Source organism: Lissotriton vulgaris, chromosome 2_1, assembly GCF_964263255.1.
Source record: "Lissotriton vulgaris chromosome 2_1, aLisVul1.2, whole genome shotgun sequence".
Taxonomy (NCBI): Eukaryota; Metazoa; Chordata; class Amphibia; order Caudata; family Salamandridae; genus Lissotriton; species Lissotriton vulgaris.
Genome location: NC_141687.1, coordinates 217,560,233 through 217,586,140, shown reverse-complemented (window position 1 = coordinate 217,586,140; position 25,908 = coordinate 217,560,233). Strand labels below are relative to the sequence as shown.

At 44.9% G+C, this 25,908-nt stretch overlaps 1 protein-coding gene across 1 annotated transcript in view; it reads left to right on the top strand.

The window, feature by feature from the left end:
* SSC4D (scavenger receptor cysteine rich family member with 4 domains) overlaps positions 1-25,908 on the top strand; it is a 336,081-nt gene that overhangs the window by 276,640 nt on the left and 33,533 nt on the right. The gene's annotated exons all lie outside the window — the stretch shown is intronic.

Below are 25,908 nucleotides of genomic sequence, written 5' to 3'. Positions count from 1 at the left end.
GGGGTGTCAGGGTATAGGGAGATGACTGTGTGGCTAATAACACAATAGTGGTGGCTGGTTCGGTGAGCACTTTATATCAACAAATTTGCCCGTGTTTCCCTCTTCCCCCACCTCCCTCAACAGTCCCAACCCGCTTTCCCCAGGACCGGCGTCACTCACCAGCTCTGCCGCAACTCTCCAGAGTTGCAGCCCGCTCACCAGCCTCCTCCGGTGGATACCACCACTCCTCTGTCCAGGGGTCGGTCTCCTCTGCCTCCTCGTTGCTTGGGTCGCTGACCTTACTCCCGGCGCTCTGCTCCATGTCCCGGTTCTCGATCTCGGCGTCCAGCTCCACGCTTCGCTTCTCTTCCGTCTTCGGCTCCTCCTTCAGCTCCTCCTCCCAGTTCCGACTCCGGACCTCGCTGCGGAGAATCAGAAAAGGTGGGTGTTTCTTTTCTTCGGTCTGGATGTTGTCTATTTTGTCCCTCATAGCTCCATCTTAAACACGTGGGGAATTCTGGCCGCGGTAGTCCCAGGCAGTGTCGTCCCCCGAAGGTCACCATCTCACATCCACACAGTCGTTTTTCTGGTTATCGGACCAGGTTATCGGTTTGCAGGTAAGTAAACAACCGTGGAAGTTAAGGTTCTGGGGTTAGACTCAGGGGTCCTCCAGGGTCAGTGATGCACTGTTGTTGCACCCCCAGTGGCACTAGGGCGGCCAGATGCAGTATGTTGAGTCCCAATGTTATCCTATGGAGGATAGGGGGGCTCAGGTTGGTGGCTGCTGCCAAGCAGGCCACGTGGTTGTGGGAGCCAAGCTCCTAGGGTTCAGCTCAGGGCAAGTTGAGGACGAAAGTAGCACCTAAGGTGCACCCTCAGCCGCACTAGGGCGGCCGGATGTAGGGTGCTGTTTTGAGGTCGGGTGCCCTGTTGATTTCAATTGAGATTCTCCGGGACTAAGAAACACTACAGGCTCGGGGACGAGGATCTTCCAGGAGTGACCACCACTTTGAGGGGTAAGTTGGGATGTTGAGGGTTGGTTAGGCACCGCTGGGTTGGGCACACAAGTCTGTGGGGCGTCGGGTGCAGGGGTTCCTTTGGACGTCAGATTTTCTTACCTGCTTTGGTCCCGGTAGGGGGGTCCTCTGGATTGAGGCTGCAGGTGTCCTCTGGAGGCTTGAGGCAGGTCAGGGGTCACCGGATCTCGGGTCAGGATCGCCGGGGGGGGACCTACTTGTGGTGTTTTTCCACTCAAGCTCGGGCCGGGTTCAGCGGGTGCAGAGTGGGCTGGATTCGCGGTTTCTGGCTGGCACCAGAAGCTGCAGTTTAAACACATCCAATGTTCACAGAAGAAACAATCTTGAAAGTGAAGACAGGCAGGTCCTCCGGGTTTTGTGAGGTTGCTGACTGCTGGACATGCTGGGGTTTGGCAGGAGCAGGTTCGAGGGTAGACAGGCCTGTAGGGCTGGGGCCAAGTTAGTGGGTGTCGCTCTCTTGTTAGCTCTGCACAGCTTCTTGTCCTTCTTCTTCTCTTCTTTTCTTGTGGTTGCGGGATCTGAGGAAGGAAGGTTACTACTGAATTTAGGGGTGTTACAGGTAGGTAAAGCGGTACAAAAGGGGGTGGTGATGGACGGAGCATCTGAACCAATCAAACACTCACCCGGTCAACAGATCTGGGTTTAATCCATCACCGTTCTTTAGCCCACTCTGCCACCCCAGTTCAGACATGGCCATATGCAAATCAGTCTGACCCTGTGCCTCATGGGAACAGTCCAGCCCGAACTGCCAAGCCATGCCTTCCCTGGACCGTAAATAAGCTTCCTAGGACCTGTTTCTGGCATTACAGCCGTCTTCAGCCAGGCTTGCTTGAATCCAGTGGCAAAGTGAGCAAGGGACTCACGTCTGAGCATACCCTGCCAAATTATGGCGAACAAAGCCGTACAAAAGAGGGTGGTGATGGACGGAGCATCTGAACCAATCAAACACTCACACCCAGTCAACAGATCTGGGTTTAATCCATCACCGTTCTTTAGCCCACTCTGCCACCCCAGTTCAGACATGGCTATATGCAAATCAGTCTGACCCTGTGCCTCATGAGAACAGTCCAGCCCGAACTGCCAAGCCATGCCTTCCCTGGACTGGAAACAAGCTTTCTAGGACCTGTTTCTGGCATTACAGCCGTCTTCAGCCAGGCTTACTTGAATCCAGTGGCAAAGTAAGGAAGGTACTCACGTCTGAGCATACCCTGCCAACTTATGGTGAACAAAGCGGTACAAAAGGGGGTGGTGATGGACGGAGCATCTGAACCAATCAAACACTCACACCCAGTCAACAGATCTGGGTTTAATCCAGCACCGTTCTTTAGCCCACTCTGCCACCCCAGTTCAGACATGGCCATATGCAAATCAGTCTGACCCTGTGACTCATGGGAACAGTCCAGCCCGAACTGCCAAGCGATGCCTTCCCTGGACCAGGTAGGTAAAGGGCAGTGACCAATGGGTCTCTACCCTGGGGTGGGAACACCCCCTATTCTGCCACTCTCCAGTGGGAGGGGGGCAGGAGCCTGTCCCTGGTTGGCTGGGTCCCCCATCCTCAAGATGGCATGGATTCGAGGTTGTGCTTCACCTCGCCTCCTCCACCTTAGCGGTCGCTTGTTTTTCCCGCTGGTTCTCCTGCCCAGAGTGGGGGGTAAAACCAGTGGGGACCAGTTGCTGAAAGCAGCAAATGGTCTGGAGAGGCTCATAGAGGCGACATGCCTTTGAAACTACTCCTTCATGAACCCTGCCCATCCTGGGGGAGGAGGCTTGGCACCTCGTCTCAGGATGTGCATTGTTTCAGGCCCCCGAGAGCGGCAGGGGCCCAGAAACATGTCTGATGGGGTCAGCCTCGGCAGCCACTCAGTCAGGTCACTAGAGGTTGGTTGAGTTTCAGGGGGCTTCTCTAAGAGGCCCCCTCTGGTGCCTTTTACATTAAATCCCACACTGACATCAGTGTGGGTTTAATGTGCTGGGAAGTGTGAGACTAACTTCCCAGTCTTCAGAGTAGCCATTATGGTGCTGCAGAGTTCGTAATGACAAACTCTCAGCACCATATACTCTTACTGGCAGCACTGCACTTAGAGTGCCCAGGAATGGACCTGGGTACTGTAGGGGTACAGGGCTCATACACCTGTACCCTCACCACTGGCATAGGTCACCCAGCTAGAGGGTGACTGATGTATGCCAGGGCAGTGGTTTGTGGGCATGGCACACAGGGATGTGTCACAAAACAATAGAAATAATCTGTAGTCTATAGAAAAAGCTGCTACTCTCGATGAAATTGTAGAATCAAAATGTGCAAATAGTGCTATCAAACTGAGTGTAACCAAAGAAGATCAAGATCCAGAATAGGAATTGGTGAACTTAGTGAAAAGGAAGAACCCATTCAGGATTGTTGGTATCCCATCATTTCACCAAAATGACCAGTGTCATCATTTGGGGTTCCAGCCAACACTACCTCTTTCCTCGCCAAACATAGAGGAATACTGAGTGAGTTGTACCCACTTGTCGAGTTCTTATCAGAGGAATAAAGAGAACATAGAGGAAGGTATAAAACTTGTATCTAGGCCCTTCGGTATAATTCCAAATGGGAAGGTGCAGTGCAAAAGATGGAGAAATGTTAAGTTAAAATAGGATTAGCAAGAGAATAGAAGAGAGGATTAGCAATGATCTCAATTGCATTCCTACGTAAAAACAGTGCAGGAGAACGACAGCAATGGCATTACTCTCCCCGGCTTTCTTCAGGACCTCACCACTAGAAATCTTTGCTTCTGCAATACTTGTTCATGAAAATCAATATTAAATATACATACTGATGGGATATTACTATACCCTTGTAGTCATTATTCTGATCCTCTGGGGGCTCCTCCTTGCTAAGCGAGAGGTGACCAGAAACTGGAAGGCACGAACTGGTCCGGTGTGCAGCAGATGGCACAGTGAGCTTTTGAAGTGGGCGGCGGGAGAGAGCGCGCTGAGATATCAACTGGCTTGGAGACAGGGTAATGAGAAGGCGCAGGAGGCCGCGTTGGAGTGGGAAATGCTAGTGCAGGCCCTCAGGGATTATTGTGCCCCCAGCGACTCCGAAAGTGAAGAAGCGACTCGCCCCGAGTCCCGATGAACGTCAGCACTGACAGTCTTATTACCTTCCCCGTGGGTCAAATAGCAGATCCTATGTTGATAGCTCCCTGGCGCTGGTGGTGGGGGGGGGAGGGGGGTTTTCTCAGTTAGTAGATATTTTGGGGGGGGGTTTATTTTGGGGGTTTTGGGTTTGTTTGGAAAAGCAGATGACGGACAGTGTATTATCCGGACCAGCTCCAGCATCCTACGGACCCCTGTTGCATTTTGCCGCCCGACCCCAGGGTTGTGGGCCGGTTGGCTGTGTACAGACTTTACGGAGGGGGGCCAGAGGGCTTTATTCTGTATATGTTGCTTATAATACAATGCTGGTCGCTACTGTACTGATTTACTGATTCCTGCAATAAAAATATATTTAAAAAAAAAAAAATTATTCTGATCCTCTGTATTTACAAGATGTATAGGACATCCGTAAAATACGAGGACTAGACTTCACCTCACCTGGCACCAGCTCCAGTCAATTAGGCCCGCTCTGTCCGTCGTTACCTCACGCCTTGACGTAGCTGGAATGGAGGTATGATCGGGGAGAGTAATCCCATTGGCTAAAAAATGTCGACCATACATAAGCAGTGAATATTTTGAACTGCTGTCTATCTCCTGCACTGTTTTTACAAAGGAATGCAATTGAGATCATTGAAAAAAATATATTTTTTTATCTTGCTAATATCAGAGATCCTGCTTCTAGCAACTTTCGACCCATTCCACCACTGACCATTGTCAAGAAGAACTGCAGTACCCTTTGTTTTGACCACACGCCAAGGTTCACCATACTTGCTCATGTTGGCCTCCTTCCTGGGATACTTCACTCTCACCACGTCATCTTCTTTCACAGACATCTTTCGTACAGCATACCTTGTGTCATAATTTGTGCGCATGCGCTTCTGGCGCTTATCAACCAGACTTCTCACCTTACTCTGATTCTCTTTATGGTTTTCAATTTCCCATTTTTTGCAAGTCAATGACCAATATGGTTGCAAACGTGTGATCGCTGCCCTACCCCTGATGAGTTCAAGTGGGATTCTACCAGTGGTACTGTGGGGGGTAGTTCTGTATGACCACAACCTGGTGCTTAGTGCTGCCTCAACAGGAATGTGAGACTTCAAGGCCATTTGGATGGTTTATTTAATCAGATGATTGGCCCGTTCCACATGGCCATTGCACTGTGGATGACAAAACGAGGATTTTACATGTTCTATGCCATTTTTTTTGAAGAATGAGACTAACTCTAAGGATACAAACTGCACTCTGTTGTCGGGGACCAGTTGATGGGGGAAAACCTTCTCTGCAAAATAACTCCTTAAGGAAGTTAATTACCTCCTGTGTTTTGGGTTGAGACACAAACTTGACTTCCACCCACTTGCTGAAATAATCAATCAACACTATGGCATAACGTAATTCCAGACTCAATGCATTCATGGGACCTATGAAGTCAATACCGACTTTGATCCACGGACCTTCTGGTAATTCAACTGAGGTCATGGGACAATGGTGTGTCGTTAAAGTTTTTTCAGCTTCATTGCACATTGAGCAGTGAGTAACAAACATATCAACATCACAATCCATGGAGGGCCACAAGTATTCATCCCTCAACCTCTGTTTGGTGCCTGTCATTCCTACATGTCCTTCATGGGATAAAGCCACCAACCTGCTTCTCATGGACATTGGTGCTATTAACCCCTTCCCTGCTGCCGTCGGCCGTCGCGGGCACTACCTCGCTTGTGCTGCGAACGTCCAACGGCCGACACGGCCCCACCCGTTTTGCGGAAGTGCTGCACTGCCGCGAAATCGCAGCCGCGGCACAGGAGTTAAAGTACCTCCTCTGAGTATGACATCTTCGACAACACCAATATCATCCTTAATTTTCCAGTAAGGTTTGAATGCTTCGTCAAGTGCTTTCTCACTTGGCCAACCTTTGATCACATATTTTTTAATTGTTTCTAACACTGTCATTTTTTATAGCTTCTAACCATTCTGATTTGAAAATGGTACCGTTAGATTCATGACCTTCAAACAAGCGTGCAACAAGTACATCATCATCATCCATTTCGCATTCAAAGTCATCCTCACACAGGGCACGTGACAAATAATCTGCTGATATATTTTGCTCGGCCTGGAATGTATTCCATCTTCACTTGATGCTCCTGCAATTTCCATGCCAACTTCGCATTTCTTGACGAAGGCTGGCTGGAACTTTACCATCAAGTATACTGACCAACGGTTTGTGGTCAGTACGAATAGTGCATTCCTTGCCCCACAGGAAACTTTTAAACTTTGTAACAGCCCAAACACAAGCTAATAATTCATGTTCAATTATTGAGTACTTTGTTTCTGGGCCCCTTAGCTTCCTGGATGCAAATGCGATGATTTTCTCCCCGTTCTCAGTCATTTGCCTAAGCATAGCCCCCAACCCGATTTAGCTGGCATCTGTTGTTACAGTGCTTCTCAATTTCTCATCGAATGAATGAAGCGCCAGTGCTTGTTCAAGTTCCATCTTAATGGCTTTTATGCTTCGTTCACACTCTTCATTCCAGATGAATTCCGCATCCTTCTTTACTATCTTCCGCAGAGGTTCGACCTTGGCTGCATAATGTTGTATGAATTTGGAATGGTATTCACACATGCCCAAGAAAGATGCCAGTTCACCCTTATTTTTTGGATTTGGTGAACAGGAAATTGCAGAAAACAAGGAGGGTTTGGGTCGCACTCCATTTCCATTGATGAAATGTCCCAAGTATTCAACCGTTTCTTTTAGGAATTTGCACTTGTCTTTTTGCAGAGTAAGTCCACTGCCCTTAATTTCCTGGAAAACTTTCCTCAGGATGACCAGGTATTCCTCTTTAGTCTTGCTGTAAATCAGAACATCGTCCTGGAACGATCTGACTCCTTCCATACCTTTGAATAACTGGCTCATTATGCGGTGAAATACAGCTGTCGCCGAACATAACCTGAAGGGTAACCTGCGGAATTGATATGCTCCTTCCGATGTGATGAACGCCGTGTATTTTTTGACTCATCTTGCAGTTGTATCTGATGGTAGGAGGCGCTGAAGTCTAGAATGGTGAAGATCTTCGCCTGACCTACCTTCATCACCATTTCGTTAATCAAAGGCAGAGGTTGGCAATCAGCTATCACGTGCCGGTTCCGCTTGCGAAGGTCAATGCACAAACAGATCTTTTTGTTCCTTTTCCTCGTGATAACCATTGGCGACAACCACTCAGATGCATTGATTGGCTCTATGATACCATCCTTGCACCAATTCTCCAGGATTGTCTTGACTTCGGCGGGGGCAGATAAGGGTACGTTCCTGACTTTTTGTTGCACTGGATATGCTTTATTCTTCAGGATAATCTGATTTTTCAGGCATCTTAATTGTTCTTTGAACTCCCCCTCAAACTCCTTGAGAATGGTCTCCAGGCCGTCCTCATGAATGCTGAACACATACGGTGGTTGACAGGGATTAATCATCATTTTGAGTTTTTGTTGTTCCAGCCAACCCAGAATGTTCAAATTGTAGTCTACTACAAAGACTTTTGTAGAGGTGTTCTTTTCTTTAAATGACGAATCCACCTAGAAGACCCCTTCTAATTTTATATTGTATCTGCCATATGCCCTGGGAATGATTCCGCTGGATTCCAACGGTGACTTGTATTTGAGTCTGTTGTACGTGTCCTTAGACAGAATTGTTATTCTTGACCCGGTATCCACTAGCATCTCGACATCTTCACCATTCACAGCAACATGGGTTGGTTTTGGGTATCTTTGTGTATCTTCACTGTTGATAATTGCTACCAGCAGCACCAGGTTCTCCAGTAGCTCACTCTCATCTGAGTCTACATCGGACTTTGACTCGTTTACAGTGTAGATTTGTTTAGAACGTGAAGTTCTGCAAACATTAAGGAAATGTCCCATTTTTCCACATCCTGCCCCTCGCAGGACATTCTTTGCTAGTTGCCACATGTGCGTTGGATCCGCAATGAGAACAATTCAGCCTTCCCACATGGGTACTGGGGTTTCAAGGCCAATTGAAATTCTTGCGTGGTTTGTTGGATGTGGACTCCTCCTTCCGCACAAGATTGACGTTCACTTGTTGGTTATCAGGCTTACGCAGCAATTTAACACCTTTGGCCAATCTTTCCATGCTTTTAATGGTAGAAACCACCTTCTCGAGGTTTGGATTCTTGTGGCATAACAACTTATCTTGCGTCTTCATACACGTGTTACGCATCACCGCCGATCCCGTATCATCTCATCTTTGAATGCACACGTTGTAGCTAACATTCTCAATGTTGCGACGTAAGACTCAATCGCCTCACCTGGTGTTTGATACCTGTAGTGGAAGTTATATCTCTCCATTATCACACTCATAGTGGTGTCAAAATAGTATTTCATTCTCAATTTGGCCTCCTTAAATACATGCCACTCTCATCCCCTTCCTCTTTTTCAATTGGCGTTATGTGGTTGAATAACCTTCTTCCTTCTGCACCCAAACAATTGTACATCACTACTTGTTTTTTCTCGCAGGATTATATTCAGTCCCATCAATTGCCTCCAAATGTTTCTCAAAACATTTTACCCACTGTGTCCAATTTTCTGTGGGTGGCCCAGGGACTTCTAAGAAGGTGCTGGGCATTGCCACTGCATTCATTATTCCAGTCATTCTGGCACAGCGCATGTAATTGAAAGGGATCACTGAAATAATATCGAGGTACAAAATATCGACTTGCAAAAATATCGTGGACAAAATATCGACAGTCAAAATATCGAGTTTGTATCTACAAACAGGTAAGTACAAAAATATCGAGTACAAAATATCGTTTACAATAATATAGTTGTAAAAAATATCGACTTTATTAAAAACAGTGTTAAATTAAATTAATATTAAATTTTAATTACTAAAATATACTTAAAAATACTTAAATTAACTTATAATAATTAAATAATAAATAAAATTAATAAAAAAATCTTTTTACAATCATATTTGTTAAAACATATATATATAGTAACATACTATAATTAAATAAGATACTATTATATTACCGTACAATACCAGAAGTTTAAAAAATACTATTCCCACTCCAAAGAGTGCAAGCGTAGGGAAAGCGTTGGATAGCGTGGGGGTTAAAATTACTATTCCAACTCCAGTGGGTGCAACAGTAGGGAAAGCGTTGGATAGCGTAGGGGTTAAAATTACTATTCCAACTCCAGTGGGTGCAACAGTAGGGAAAGCGTTGGATAGCGTAGGGGTTAAAATTACTATTCCAACTCCAGTGGGTGCAACAGTAGGGAAAGCGTTGGATAGCGTAGGGGTTAAAATTACTATTCCAACTCCAGTGGGTGCAACAGTAGTAAAAGCGTTGGGTAGCGTAGGGGTTAAAATTACTATTACCACTGCAGTGGGTGCAACAGTAGGGAAAGCCTTGGATAGCGTAGGGGTTAAAATTACTATTCCAACTCCAGTGGGTGCAACAGTAGGGAAAGCGTTGGATAGCGTAGGGGTTAAAATTACTATTCCAACTCCAGTGGGTGCAACAGTAGGGAAAGCGTTGGATAGCGTAGGGGTTAAAATTACTATTCCCACTCCAGTGGGTGCAACAGTAGGGAAAGCGTTGGATAGCGTAGGGGTTAAAATTACTATTCCAACTCCAGTGGGTGCAACAGTAGGGAAAGCGTTGGATAGCGTAGGGGTTAAAATTACTATTCCCACTCCAGTGGGTGCAACAGTAGGGAAAGTGTTGGATAGCGTAGGGGTTAAAATTACTATTCCCACTCCAGTGGGTGCAACAGTAGGGAAAGCGTTGGAAAGCGTAGTTGTAATAATTAAATTTGTAAAAATCACATATTAACAAATTAATCAATTAATATAAAATTATTAACAATTACTATTTAATTAATTAACACATATAAATTAATTATCAATTATTTACTAATTAATATCAATAAATATATTATCATATTTAATTATTATTAATTAAATTACTTCCCACCCTATTCCCCTATAATCCCACAACCCGCTACTGCATTAAATTAGTAAAATTTACATATTTACCAATTAATCAATTATTATTAATTTGCAATTACTATAAAATTAATTAAGACATATAAATTAATTTACAATTAATTTTAAATTAATATCAATTAATTAATTTACATATTTAATTAATTATAATTAAATTACTTCCCACCCTATTCCCCTATAAACCCACAACCCACTACAGAATTACATTACGCAATTATTATAAAAACAACAATCTTTTAATAAAATTATTTATAACATTAATACACACTTTTCACACATATTATTACATAAAAATACACTATAAAATATTATATATTATTAAAAATTCGATATTTTTGCTATCTATATTTTATACAGTCGATATTACTTCACTTACCTTAAAAACGATATTTTTGTAGTCGATATTATGTCCAGTCGATATTTTGTCCAGTCTATATTTAAAAGTCGATATTATGTCCAGTCGATATTTTGGAGTCGATATTTTGTCTGTGCATCAATTGAAAGGAGTATGCCTTAAATTTCATGAATTAAAGGTTTAGAAGGCGTCTGGCTCCCTCCAGTGTCCGTTTATGCAGGGCCGGTTCTAGGATTTGCGAGGCCCTGGGCTAAAAGGGAACATGGGAGGCCCCCTCTAATTTACGTAAGTGGCCATTCACAGACACCGTGGGCGCCCCTACAGTTTTAACTTTTACTCCACACACATTTCTCATACCTTCATAGGTGTGAGAATTGATTGTGGTCTAAAAGTTAAAACTGTGGGGGTGCCAAAATGCTGCACAATGGGCCCCCCTCAGTGTCTGTGAATGGTCTCCTTGCAATTGAGGGAGCGTCTCTGTCTCCCTCCCCTATGCCTCCTGACACCATCCATGAGAGGCCCAGGGAGGGGGCCCCCTCCAATGGACCTTAATTGCAGACGACACTTTTCTTTGTGATAGATCGCCAGGGAAACAACAGGACACATCACCAGTGCGTGGCCCCATGCTGGTGGGCTGAGTGCGAGGCCCTGTACAGCCGCCCACGCTGCCCATGCCTAGCGCCGGCCCTGCGTTTATGGTATAGTTAATTTTGCTGTGAAAAAGTCACTTCACTTTCACTCACGTTTCGTTGCGGGGGTGACAGGGATGAGTGACAGCAAATGGTGAGAGGCTGAGGGGTAATGGGCATCGCAAAGAGGAAGTTCTCCCAACATACTCTCAGTGGAAGAGCTTGGAGACGTCGTCCGAAGTCTCTGGTGATCAGCCTTGTTTCATATGGTGGGTCCTGATCCCATCCTCATCGCCAGATTAAGTGTAATGATGCGACGACAGGAGAGATAGTATGAACAGCCAGGTTTATTCAGTAACAGATACGGAATACGTTGAGATAATGGCTTCAGCGCAAGCCTCTCTCAACGTTCTACATCGCGCGCCGGGAGCCACGCGCACAGGACACATCAGGTAGGACGGGAGCGGGTAGCGGACAAGACAGGGAAGGGACACAAGATATTACATCTTCCACTTAAATTTGAAAGAAGAAGGAACCAGGCCAAAGAATTCACAAAAGGAAAGCAAATAGAATCCAGTGTCAAGAATTAAAATAGAGAACAATTGTCGATGAAAACAGCCAACCATATGGAAAAAGTTGTGCTATGCTCCTCTTCCTCTTGCGATTGTCTCCTTTATATATATATATTTTTTTTTTCAAATCGAAATGTCATGCTTCATCTTGGATTGGAACCTCTAATAGAGTTCTCTGGACAGTCCACCAACTTGGGAAGGGTAGTTCATTGGCTTGACTACACTTAGAATCATGGCAACTGCAAAACAAGCAAAGAAGACCACATTGGGTATTCTTTGACGCGGCCAGAGTCTGCAGTTCCACTGCCACCCATGCTAAATGGTGCCTCCATGGTATTGTGGAACATAACCATCAGTGCAGCCCAGGCCTATAGAGCAGCCAGCTGTTTGCTGGGCCCAGCACCCAGCAACCAGTTTTCTGAGTTTGTGCTGCGCCCCCTGTCTGCCTGTGACTGCAGGCACTCTTCAGTAGGTCTTTCTAGCCACGTTTCAAGCGCTGACCTAAAGAATCAGCTCAATAGAGAGCAAGTGTTCAGGCCAGAGATGGACTGTAGAGCTTCTATTAACACAGTCTACATGGTGGCATTCACTATGCCTGACACTGCAAGCACCCAATGGCTATTCTGTGGGCTGGCACAAAGTGTGACTGACACTGGCACTAATGCGAGTGGCTAAAAGGGACTGGCCCATTGCCCTGTTCTGTATATCCTGTCCTGTGGGCTGATCAATCTTCTGAATGAGACCAATTAAGCAATGGCTGAAGATGGCGCCGCTCAAGCCCCTTCTTGTATGCAATATTCATGTTCTGATGCAAATATCTTTTCCATGAATGGTGTAGGTACCATTAGGTATCGTTTCCATTACACCTTACAGCTAAAAATCGATTCCTTAAATTCAAAAGGGTTTGAAGATGTGGCTCTAAAACAAAAGATACTTAAACATGTATATCTGATATCGTATGCTGTATGTTATTTACATATCTTATGCTATATGTTATTTACAGAGCATATTGATCGCCTCCAGGCGCTTCTTGCATTAAGGAAATGGGATCTTTATTTCTCTTTTTTTGCTGGAGAGTCCACGTACCGTCCCTGAGCTTCCTCGCCACAGACCTCTGGTATTGTGTCCTACTCCACCTCCAATGGCATTGTCGGTTACATTCCATGTCTTCCTGCAGAAACGACATGCACATAGGTTTGTGTTGAAGGTTCTCAGCTCGAGGGGCTGCAGCTTCATTGAACACAAGGTGTGTTCATGCACTCTGAGCCACAAGATGTCTCTAGAGAAGGCGAAAAGGGGAGCTGTTCTCTAATTATTCAGCTCACAGAGATACGGATTCATCTCAAGAAATGACCCAAACTTTCTTTTTGAGAAACATTTGTCCATTATTTTAGCAAATTGGTCAGTAAACCAAACACAGTAAATGATTCTGGCCAGCAGTAGTACCAAAATAACAGGGTTGAATCATACATACCACTAGAAGTCTATGAAACCAGTACATATTCACCAAAATATTAAGACTTCCAGGACTAAAACTTCCTTGACATGTGACTGGTGTCACCAGCCCTACTGGCCTTTCCGAGGCACCTGTCTGACAGAAAACATAAATGGTGCTTATTTTACATGGTGATTTTATATGAAGAAAGCATGTCAGTGCATCCACATAAAATACCCAAGTAACTTTGAAATTTGCTAGAGACTAGCAAGGAGTGAGAATGGTAATGGCTGCCTGTCACGTTGATGCCTGTCCCTGTGCAGAACTTTGACACCTTCCAGAAGCCTATGTGTGCTCAATAAAACCTCATTACAGGATATGTTATTTTATATTCCCCTCCCTCAGATGGGCCTCAGCAAGGAGTATGTATGTTTCTGGATCGGATACAAAGAGTGCTCTTCTCCAATATTGAGTCTATAGAAATTCTGTATAACCCTTTTAAATGTGACCTACATTCCTTCTCTGTGCACACTGCTCTCCTATGTAAACCCCAAGCCATCGCTAATCTCTGGGCCTCCTTTGTACACTGTGACTTGCAAACCCCAAGCCTCATGTACTGTACACAGTTACACTGTGACTGGCCTCCCCAGTAAGCGGTAGCTGGATCTCCGGGATCCCACGATACCCTTCCATTTCTGGTGATTACAGCAGTTTTAAGATCTTCTTAGAGTTTCATTTTTGCTCAAATGGGTGTCATTTTAAAGTAAAGTTTATTTTATTTGATTCGGAACTCCGAGGAGATCCACAAAAAAGCAATAAATGCAACAATACCAAGAACATTTTTACAAGAAAAAAAGAAAGAAGCACATTACAAAGTCTCAATTTCTGTACAAAAGGCCAATACGGGTTACAAGAATCGATAATACATACAATGCAAGAAAAAAGCCCCTCAATAAATATCTAAAAAACATTTTAAAAAGTTAAAAACATTAAAACAGAACATCTCCTTAGGAGGGTTATATAGAGCATGTACAAAAGCATTAGCAGTAAAAATACTCAATTTCAAGCAAATGTGGCGTAACCATTTGCGACGGAAAGGGAACAGGGAGGGACATATAAATATAACATGTGTCAAATCTTGTTTAGGGAAGTTGCAAAAGTTACAAGCTGCGGAAGTACCATACCACTTGGCCAGAAGTGTATTTAAAGGCAAGAGATCCTGTCTTAGCAGAAACCAGAATCGCCGGACACCGTGGGATAGGTTCCAAGATATGTAGGGTTGCCTATATTTGATGACACAAGATAGGATAAATGGAGTGACTCCCTTCCTAGATTCAATATACTCCCTATCTAATCGGAAACTAAGTGCCCATGAGGCCCGTTTCAAAACTAATTTTAATTGGCCCTGGGAAAGTGAAAAAAGGGAGGTCTCATCTAATTTCAGAAGCGTCACTGCCCTTCTGAAATTTTTTACAAGAAGGGAGAATTCGTTAAAGGACCCCAGTAGTTCGTCTTTCATTAGGCATCTTAATGTCCCCACTTCCCCCATAGCCAAACAGGCAACCCAACGCACCAACCCCGCCAGGCCCTGGACCCAACTACTACGAGCTCCAAACTCCTATCTGAAGGCGGCAGCTGTACATGAATTATTAGTAGTGGTTAGATTCCGGAAAATCTTCCCCTCTGCCAACTGCAAAAAACCCCATTGCCCCAAATCCACTATTTCGAGTCCATAAAGTAAAGTGGACGGGATCTTAGCACGAAATACCTCTAATAGGAAGGAGAAATGGCGCCTCCCCGTGGCTGAATAAAGGGCTTGTAAACTTTTGCCTTGGGCTACTGCCTTCCGCATGTTATTATCAATATGGGGTTTCTCACTGGATTTATTAGTTATTACTTTCCCCAAGAATACATAACTATTTACAACTTCTAACTTGAGTCCCCCAACTGTCCATCCAAATTTCACAAATTTAGGTTTTTTATTGCCAGCAATACACATTATTTTGCTTTTAGAAATATTTATTTTGAGAAAGTGAGTTTCAGCAAATAGATGGAGGGCGCGCAGGCGGTTGTTTAAGCCTTTAGGCGTTAGATCCAGCAATAAAATATCATCGCGTAAAGTAAACTAGAAATCGCGACACCTCCCAGCGTAGGAGCTATTCCTTCGCAGGCAGCCAGTGTCATAGGGAGATTCGAGATATATAAAGAAAAAAGAATAGGGGCTAACAAAAAACCCTGCTTAAGACCATTAACAGAGTAAATGACCCTAGAAAGCCCTCTTTCTCCCCCCAAAAGGACCTTTCAACAAGTATCTGTGTGAAGTGTGCGCACCAGCTCCAACAAAATAAAGGGCATACCCAGCGCAGACAGCTTCCTCCATAACAGCGGTCGATCTAACTTATCGAACGCCGTGGAGAAATCAATGAACGCTGCGTACACTTTACCGCCGCGGACCCTCACGTATTTGTCTGTGATTATCTGTAACGCCGTGAGATTATCAAGAGTACCATGACTCTTACGGAAACCTGTCTGTTCAAGGGGCAATATGTTACGGTTAGCTACCCACTCATTTATTGAGTACAGCAGGCATTTAGAAAAGACCTTTCCAATTGCGTCAAGAAGGGCGATTAGGCGATAGTTTTGAGGAACATTCCTATCGCCCTTCTTGTACAGCGGCACCAAAATGCTACCCTTCCAAGACGGCAGGACTGTTTTGCTCATGAAGCAATACCTAAATATCGGAAATAAGATCTTGCTCCAAGAGCTGGGATCCTGCTTTAGAACCAAAACAGGGAGCTCATCTGGGCCCATTGCACCAGAGGAGCGTAATTCTATTATACCCCGTTCGATAACCCTCTCAGAGGGAGGATCTACGAGGGAGCTATCTTCTTTACAGTCCCAAGAGGCATTTATACAGCCATTACTCGCATAAAGGTTAGAAATAAAATTAATCCAAATGGCTTCAGCAATGGGAATTGGAGAAGGAGAAGACCTTGTTCCGCAGCCCTCACTAATTAAGGACCAGAACAACCATGCTTGCCCGCACACTGCGGCCTCACGCAAGCTAACCCATATTGTGTCCTCTTTGTCCTTTTTTATTTTCATTTTAACCCTATGCCTCCTTCTTCTCAGAAGGGTTATTTTATTGTTTCTATCAAGGGATCTGCATAGATATTGCTCCCTAACTAGTTTATTTATTTCCCTATTGAGACACAAAATAGAACTAGGAATTATTTTCCTCCTTTTTTGTCGAGAGGGTTTTCTAGCAACAGACGTTACCGCCTTCAAAAAATCTTCAAAGAGGGGTAGAGACGAGCTATCCTCATTTTGTAAGGCATTTAGTTTATTCTCTATTATAGGTTCTAGGCCCATAATAGGCGTGGAGTTCCAAAAGCATAGTCCAGTCTTGTTGGCAAAATTAACAAAATCACCGTTAAGAGTCCAGGGATCAGTGATGGGCGATTTATTAACACTGATACAGATAACACATTATGATCACTCAGTGTAGTCTGCAAAATTGATAGGTCATTTAGAATATAAAAACTATTCATATCTATAATCACGTAATCTAAAATAGACCCACCATGAATGGATCTATGCGTACAATTAGCTGGAAAATCGGAAGAAAATCTTCCGTTTACTATAATCCCCTCCATCTCAAAGAGTTCAGTTAAAAACAGTTTCCCTCTCTTATTTGTTTTGATCTTATCCGGAAAAACGGCCCGGGGAATATGAGAGATTCCTCTTTCAACTTGTTTCGGAAAAGTTCCAAACTTAAGTTTGAGACATGACAGTTGAAATCTCCCACTAGTATTACATGGGGAACGGGGATTTTGTCCATAATTTTCTTTATATAGACAAAAACCTGTTTTAGAACGATATCGAAACAAGCTTCCGGGGGGATATAGGAGTTAATAATTACTAAAGGTTTCAAGTTCTCAACATTGTCCGCACTAAACAATGTTACTGCTTGAAATAGCTTACTTGAATCCAGGTGGTGTGAAAAGTTCCACCTTATTTGATTTGAGAGTAAGCAAGCAATACCCCCTTTAGCATGACCTCTCTTTGATGGTGAGGCTCCCCCTCTAAGCAGAAGTAATCCTTTACTACGGATGTACCACGTTACAACGCATACCATTACAACTACCTACCATTACAACGCGACCATTACAACGCATACCATTACAACGCATAGCGCTTAGAGGTGCTGGATAGTGGTAAGTATAATTTACTATTCCAACTCCAGTCCCCGTGGACACTAGGGAAGGTGTTGGATAGTAAATTAAACTTATTCCCTATCCTAGAGCGCCCCCCAGCGCAATGAGTTGTAATGGTATGCGTTGTAAAAGTTGCGTTGTAATAGTAGGTAGTTGTAAAAGTTGCGTTGTAACAGGTGTATACCCTTTACTACAGGCATTTTATCTACACACCACGTTTCTTGTAAACAAATTACAGGGGCCTTCAATGAGGAAAGATACTGTAGTTTCTCCGGGTCATTTTTTAAACCAGCAGCGTTCCATGAGATTATTTTCAGTCCACTGCTAAAGATGTGAAAATAATTTGGGGTGACAAGTGGATTGACTGGCCAGGACACCGGGCAACCAATTCCATTGGCAGTTTTCCTCACCCGTAGTCCTATTAGTGACCACAGAGATAGGAATTCTATGTGTCACTTGGCGGATACTTTTAGTTAAACTTATCTTTAAATCCTCAAAGCCCTGGGCAAACCCACTTGATCCAGATGAGAACGGGAAGGAATTTTTGACTAAATAATCCTCTTTCCTATTTAATACAAATGGCATAACATCAATCCCCCTACATTGGAAGTTCTCAGCCTGATGGAGGATAAGGTTTACAATTAGTTTGGAATAGAATTCTGTTCTAATATACATCCCATCCTCACCTTTCAAGATCGTAACCAAATCAATATCATTAGAATGTAATAATTTTAATCCCTCGAGCTCCCCAAAACATTTGAGTAACATAGATCTATTTAATATTAGACCAGAATCAAATAGGGGGAAAAAATCCAATATGAGAGTATCGACCCCTTCTTTATTAGGGATTACATTCGAGTTTTTTAACTCTCCGTCATCAACCAAGAAGGGTAGGGCCTCTGGATTAAGAGGGGTTAGTATAGGGGGTATAGCTATCATCCTATCTTCCACAGGTGCTGGAATCAAAGCCCTACCAGGTACTCCAACACAACTTCCAGGTGCAGATACCCCTCCCTCAGAGACAGGGTTCACACCCTCCAAAGAAAAAACTTCCTTTACTGAACTATTTTGTCCCAGAACTGTAGGACCAACCAAGTCAGCAGGCAACTTTACGGGAGAAGTATTTTCAAAATCTTTTGAGGGAGAGTTCTCCAAACAGCCAAAGACAACTCTTCTCTGTCTTTTTTGCTTGTGTCTACGGACAGGTTTCCTCTTTTTCCCTCTGATAATTTTAGACTTTCCTTTTTTGTTTTCCTCCATTTTAACATTTTCCTCGGGTAGGAAGATTGGAAAAAGTTCTTTATTTGTATTAATACCATTCAAACCCTCAATTGCCTCAAGCTCTTCAATTTTTAAATCATTATCAATGGCATTGTTGTAGGCTGATGGTAATGGAATGGGGGACAAGTCTGCATTTGCCCCGGATAAAACATTAACATCAGCAGCCACTGATAATATATTTCCAACGTAAGGTTGGGATTTAGGCGATTTCGCTACAACTAGAGGGACCTTAGGAGAGGAGAGCGTAATAGGGCCTACTTGCGGAGCCAAACTACAAACCTTCTCCACATTTTTATTCACAAGGGCCGTCAAAATCTGTGTAACTGACTCCAGTATGCAATCCGAACTACCGACAAATTTACAGAGTAATGACAGAATGGAGGACAAGTGTTCAAGGGCAAGCATTGACTCAGAAATTGGTCTATCCTGCCGATCAGATTTAATTAGATCAATGCCGGATAGCTCCAACTCGGGACTCTTAGAGAGATTGGACAGAGAATACATGTCAGAAGACCTCATAGAGGGCGTGCTACTATATAACAACAACCCAGAGGGACCTGCAGCTAGTGGCGTTTTAGAGGAACCCACAGATTCAGAAGGGATGTCAGGAAGGTACCTCTTACAGAGCTCCATGTCAATATCGGGAAATGAAGGGTTTTCGTCAGGAGCCGCCAAAACACCCCCTACAGAATTAGAAATCAAAATGTGCCCCGTCGCAGCCATAGGGATAGGTTGAAGCGGACTCACTACTAATAAAGAAGTAACACCTAGGGGAGAGGTTGGGTTAGGAATATTCTCTGTAAGAGGATGTATATCAATAGAGTTAGAGTCGGGATGATCACCACCCACTGACAGGGGAACAATTTCACCTGGTGTATTTGCCACACAGACGTCTCCACTTTCAGTTTTAATAGGAGAAGCAACCCCATTTGGCACCAGTATGTTTAAGGGTTTTTCCCATAAGTCAAATATTTGACATTGTCCCTTAACAAGGGGTAGCTGTGCGTTCTTATTTCTTAAAGGATTAGATTTAGTCTTACTACACGCTCTTCCCATCAGTATTCTCCCCAATCGCAACTTTTTGGCAGTCATATTTATATTCTCACTACACAATGAAAAGAGGGAAAATAAGCAGAGAATATAAATACAAAACACTTAAAATATAAAACACAAGGCTAGAGCAATGTAATGCACCACAAAATTCAAAACCACGTTGTGGGGAACGGGGTCGGGACAATGAGAGTCGCCACGAGTGTGTGTCTATCTTTAACCACTTTATTCGGTTTGAAAACACCGAGGTAGATTCAAAAAGGATTTAGATCACAGTGTCCTGGAGGGTACAAACAATAAACGTGGAGTCTCTCCGTTGGGGGAACTTCCGAAGTCTTCGGTTCCAGTCTTGAGTCAGCTGGAGGTGGCCACAGGTCCGGAGATGCACTCGGGAAAAGGAAAAGAAAAGCAGCCACGTTAGGGGCTGGGGTCGGTATATACAACAGGTGAGAGGAGGGTAGGGTAGTGAGGGATCACCAGGGTGCTACCACCAACTGTAGCAGTCTTGGAGTGTAGATGGCCGGCAAGGTACGACGATAGTGACCACCCTCAGGCTACCCCGTCCCACCCCGTGATTTAAACAACCCTTGAAAAGGCCCTCGTACCTTGTGGAGCCACACTTCTCCCTTGGAAGTGTGGCGGGGCGGCTCGTGGTATCGTTGGCCTCCTGGCTTGTCGTCTCTCAGCTCCAGGGGTCCCAGCAGCAGTTCCACGATAGTTCCTCCGTCTTCTTCCGTGGCGTCCTCCTCGTGCTTCGGCTGGCGTTCCGAAGATTCCGCGCCGACAGTCCAAGACGGGGCTTCCTTAAACGCCCCCAGCTCTTCTGATTGGGTAGTGTCAGATGACGTCCTCTCACCTGATTGGCCGACCGTTGTAGAACATGCCCCCAGCGTCATAGAAGCTGGATACAGAGATGTACGTCCCTGAGGCAGAGCCAGGGAAACCCAGGAAATGTCCAAAGGATCCTGCGGACGGGGTGGAAAGGAAGAAACGTTAGCAAGTACACCCCGTCCGTCCGAATCAGGAAGCTCATCTAGGTCAGGGAGCTCGGCTTCGTGACACACGTGTATAGGCAGCAGAAAATAAATACTATCTAGGGTCACACATTACATGTGTTAACAATGAAAAGTGCCACAGGAATTATCATTAGAATATTAAAAAATGAAAGGGAATGGGCCCAGCCCGGCCTACTTTGGTCTCTGAGGGCTCAGAGGGTCCGCCCTTTGCCCGGGCTTTGCCCGGCGCCGCCTGCGCGCGTCCCGCGATGCGCGGTACTGCAGCGCAATTTGAGCCAGGTGAGGGGGGCGTGGCGGGGAGGTGCTCCAAGCCCAGATGGCTTGTGGGCGATGATGTTTCCTGGCCTCCCTGTCAGCCAACAGTGACGAGTGTTTCCCGCGAAGCGGGAAACACGAGCAGTTAAACACAAGCACTGCCAAATAGCGCTACGAAGGAAACAGGAGCGTTATTCTTGCAGCTTCGGCTGTATAACAAGAGTTTATTTCCTCAGAAAAGCGGCAGCCAACTCCAGTTCAGCAGCAAAAGATCTCTGCTCTCCAGCGGTACTGCAGCACAATTTGAGCCAGGTGAGGGGGGCGTGGCGGGGAGGTGCTCCAAACCCAGATGGCTTGTGGGCGATGATGTTTCCTGGCCTCCCTGTCAGCCAACAAGCCCACAGTGACGAGTGTTTCCCGCGAAGCGGGAAACACGAGCAGTTAAACACAAGCACTGCCAAATAGCGCTACGAAGGAAACAGGAGCGTTATTCTTGCAGCTTCGGCTGTATAACGAGTTTATTTCCTCAGAAAAGCGGCAGCCAACTCCAGTTCAGCAGCAAAAGATGTCATTTCTGATATTTACAAGTTTCCCTCATGTACATTGCTTGATTTTGCTCATGAGAAAGTGTCACTCATGGTCGCTGAATGTCACTCATAATTTCATTGAAATTATGAAATTGTCACACATAGCAATCTGGAACCTTGGCATCTATGTCTGACTGCCTGACGTTAGTTTTGTTGGATTATTTGGCTGTAAAGGAGGCAATGCGAGTCTGGCCATTTGTAGGCATATCTGCATTTTCACAAGCGAAGCGATCTTTTCATCGGACCGTGTCCCCTCCACTACAAGAACATGAGAGTCGACCTTCAGGCACCTAGAGAGCTCTTCGCGGCCACGCTGAGGGCTGTCAGCCTGAACAAAAACATTCAATTTCAAAATTAAAACTGCTGTTACTTAGCTAGGCGCGAGAGTCCACGCTGAGAGGTTTTACAACCTCTGTGCAAGAAACCACACCTGGTGAGGCCAATTCCCAAAAGCAAAATGAGTTTTAACAGAAACAGGACTGCTGAAGGTGAGAAAGGTGAATTTCAGAAATGTGCAGTACGTAGGCTTTAAGTAGAATTTAAACACAAATTCACTGTTGTGAAACCATGTTTCTGGGATGCATGAAACATGGTGGAACAGTTTGGGGTAATAATTTGGAGCTGCCTGCACAACCCTTATTTGTCAATGAAAGGTCAATTTTCTTTTATGAAAGAATAATTTCCACCAGACGCATGAGGCGCTATTCATGAGTCCCGTGCGTGCCACAGCGCCAGACAACGAAGTTTCAGCTCCCGAGGCTCGGCCAGGCTCCTCCAGCTCTTATTCGGAAAACTCAGCCTCTCAAAATTTGTGAAATCTCCGTTTCGCATCCGAGGAGAAGGGTGATGGGCGGAGTCTGCTGTGGAGGCCCAGAGCAATTATCTGGGAAGAGTATGACCGGTAGGGTGACCAACCGTCCGTAAATTTCACGGACAGTCCGTAATTTCGGCCGTCTGTCCGTTGTCCGTGAAGGATTGTTTAACGGACGGCATTTGTCCGTAATTTTAACTGGTCGCACAGCAGGCACAGCTGGCCCCCACCTCCCTTCTTCACTGCGATGCTGCTGAGGTCCGGTGTCACAGTCTCTATGCTGTTCCAAAGCTCAGACACCCATCAGCATTGGAGAGGCACAGCGGGATGGCAACCCTCACACCTCCAGCCCTCGATGAGCTGTTAAGAGGTGCTGAAGGTGACAGAGGGAGGGGCGGCAGCTTCAGGAGCAGGGGCTCTATTCAGATGCAAACAGCACTGAATGCGTCTTGTATACAACCATTTCTTGGAATATATCATTCTTACCCCACTTGAGTAGATTACACTGCTGGTTAGACCGAGCGTGCAATTTAAAGCTGTCCGCATGGTGCGTCAGGAATGCAATGGAAGTGGCCCCAAGTTTTTAAGCAGTACATTTTACAAAACATGCTCTGTAGAGATTCTGCTAAGGCAATGTTACTTCTGGCTTTTAATGATTAAGTGACAGTGCAATCAACACTGCAATGGTTAAATTTTGGTGAATAAACTGTGCAAGAAATTAAAACCATCACTGTTTACAAAGTTGTGCTAGTGTGGTCCAGATGGCTGCAGTCGAGTTTGCTTTAATATGACTGCGACAAGAGATTCCTCATGAAATAATGATGTACTTAGTAAATACTATTTTGTACAGCACTCAGCTGCTTTTATAGCTAGATTTGTGCCGTTACAAACATTATCTGTCAATATGTGTTGGCAAAGTAAGAAGGTCTGGCTTGTAAATTAATGTGGCCCTTCGTTGATGGTGTGCGAGTGCGGCTCGAGTAATGTAGATGGATGACTCAATTATAGAATGAGTCAAAAAGTGGATGAATTAATGCACAGGTCCATATATGTATGATGAGTGACACAGTAACTAAATTCCACAATCAATGAAGAGGCACTCTTGTAAGCCAGACATACTGGTTTTGCCAATGTTATTTTTACCAGGTGACCATACTTGTACTATTACCAAATATCTCCCTCCCAATGGTCACTGACTTGCTCTTCTGTAACATTGTGATTTAATATTAAAGCCTGTGCTTCCTTTACACATCCTCCAGGAGCATTTTAAACATAAGGTGATGTGGGTGTGGAACAATGTGAAGCACTTTGGACGAAATTTGCTTTCCAAGCGCAGTGCTTTTCAAGAATGTCTTAAGTCCATGTTTGTGCCCTTCCTCGGAGCCCCAAGCCTGACCGGTCAGCATGCTCGCCTGTTTGAGATCTGACCTGGAAGATTTTAACTCTGCAGACCTGAAAGTCAAACAACCAGTTTACAATTTACGTTATGTTGCCATGTTATTTATTGTGCAGCAAATTTCTAGCATGTTTTCCTCATATATTCAAGATTTCTGATGATCAACGAATTACAGCAACAATTATCTAAGCAGCCATGCTGGCAGGAATGAGCACCCCCTACTGAGCCCCATTGTAAGAGGGATTTCCAGAAACTGCACCCTGGTCTCCTCTTTTGAACCCGCCTCCCAGGAGCCACAAGGACAGAAGATTTGAAGTTTGGTGGAGGGGGAGGGGATAGGAGGGGGGCATTAAATGGAACACAGATCGAGATAGCCAATCATTTTAACCTTGCCCCGTGGCGTATGTCCCCAGGAAGAAGCAAGTCATGAGGAAGAGTAGCCAAGCAACAGGGCCACTAGAGATAGTATATAACTGCTTTCATTAAAAAGAAGGTTATGGCACTTGCATGGAGGCAAAAGCTCTGAAATTAATTGTTCCCATCTTCTCAGTACATCATGGTGCGCTAGCCTTTTTGCTGCTTGTTTGTTCATTTACTGGACCCCTCTCTGCCCAGGCTTGTACTCTTCTCTTGCCTGCTCATTCTTCCCAATCGCCATGTGTCAGGGCATGCTTCATTCAATTTCAATAAACTCTACAGTTTAACTAATTAAGCATTTTACTGCAATCATTTTTATTGTGCAGATGTAGATAAAACAGAAGTAGTCAATAGCATGGGTTGGAAAAGCCACTTGTTCAGTAGACTCAGCATGCTGCATATCCAGTCAAAGTGTTCCATGATTTAGAAGGGTCATTCAAAGTGTGTTAATATCTACACTCCATGTAGCTACTGCCTCCTCTTACCAGGCTATGAAGCTGCATGTGATTGAACTTTAAAGCCAAGCTGACCAAGCTCATGCACTGCGTTCATTGAACAAGGAAGCACTTGTGTGAGACATTCCCTTTCTGCCCAGGGTTCCAAACATCCTAGAACCGGCCCTGATTACACTGAGGCAGCACGTGGTTCACTTCACAGAGCCTAATTACTGTCACTAAATTGTAAACAAACCTCGATTCTTCAAACATGCAGTCTATATTGTAATAAAATAGAGAAATGGCACAATCGCACCCACACTGATTAACAAAGTATGGAGGACAATCAGTTAAATCAGTTCTCTTGGAGTATCTCCTTTCAGTACTGTACATCAGTGTGGGGGGAGGGGGGCAAAACTAACATTTTGGAAACAGAGCCTGTCTTCTCATTGTCTTGTCCAGGAGGGGGTGAGGAGCCCTCCCCCACCCTGGAAGAGACCAAGATGATACTAGAATACTGCATACCCACCCCTGTGTCCACCCCGGTGGATCCTGTTCCCCTTCCAGTGATGGCTCTTGTCCCCCCATGTAGTGACTCCTGTCGCCCCCCCCCGCCTGTGATGGCTCCTGTCCCCTCCTGTAGTGGATCCTGTCTTTGCCCTGAGTGGCTTCTGTCCCAGTCCTGGAATGGCTCCTGCAGCGAGGGTGAAGTTCTTGATGGGCCTCTTCTCAAAAAGGCTCAGCTCAAAATTAATATGAAAAGGTGGGCGAGTGAGTAAGTGAAGGAATGGCTGGATGAATTAGTGAAAGGGGGAATGGATGAATGAAAGATTGAATAGATGGGTAATGGGAGGGGATGGATGGATTGATGAGTGAGTGGAAGGATGGAAGAGAGAAAACGGAAATAGCTGGATGTATGGGTGAAAGGGTAGCTGGGGGGGTAAAAGGGTGGATGGATGAGTGAAAGGATGGATGAGCGAAAAGGTGGATGATGAGTGAGTGGGTGGATGGATGAGTGAAATGATGGATTGATTGATGAATTGATAAGTGCAAGGGCGAATGGATGGACGGATGAGTGAAAGGGTGGATGTAAGGATGGATGAGTGAGTGAAAGGGAAGGTAGATGGACAAAATGATTAATAGACCAGTGAAGGAGTGAAAGGATAAATGGATGAGAGAAAGGATGGATTAGTGATAGGGTCAATGGATGGATTCATGAGCGGATGAGTAGATAGATGGATGGATGGGAGGATGGATGGATGGAAGGAGGGTGGGTGGGTGGATGG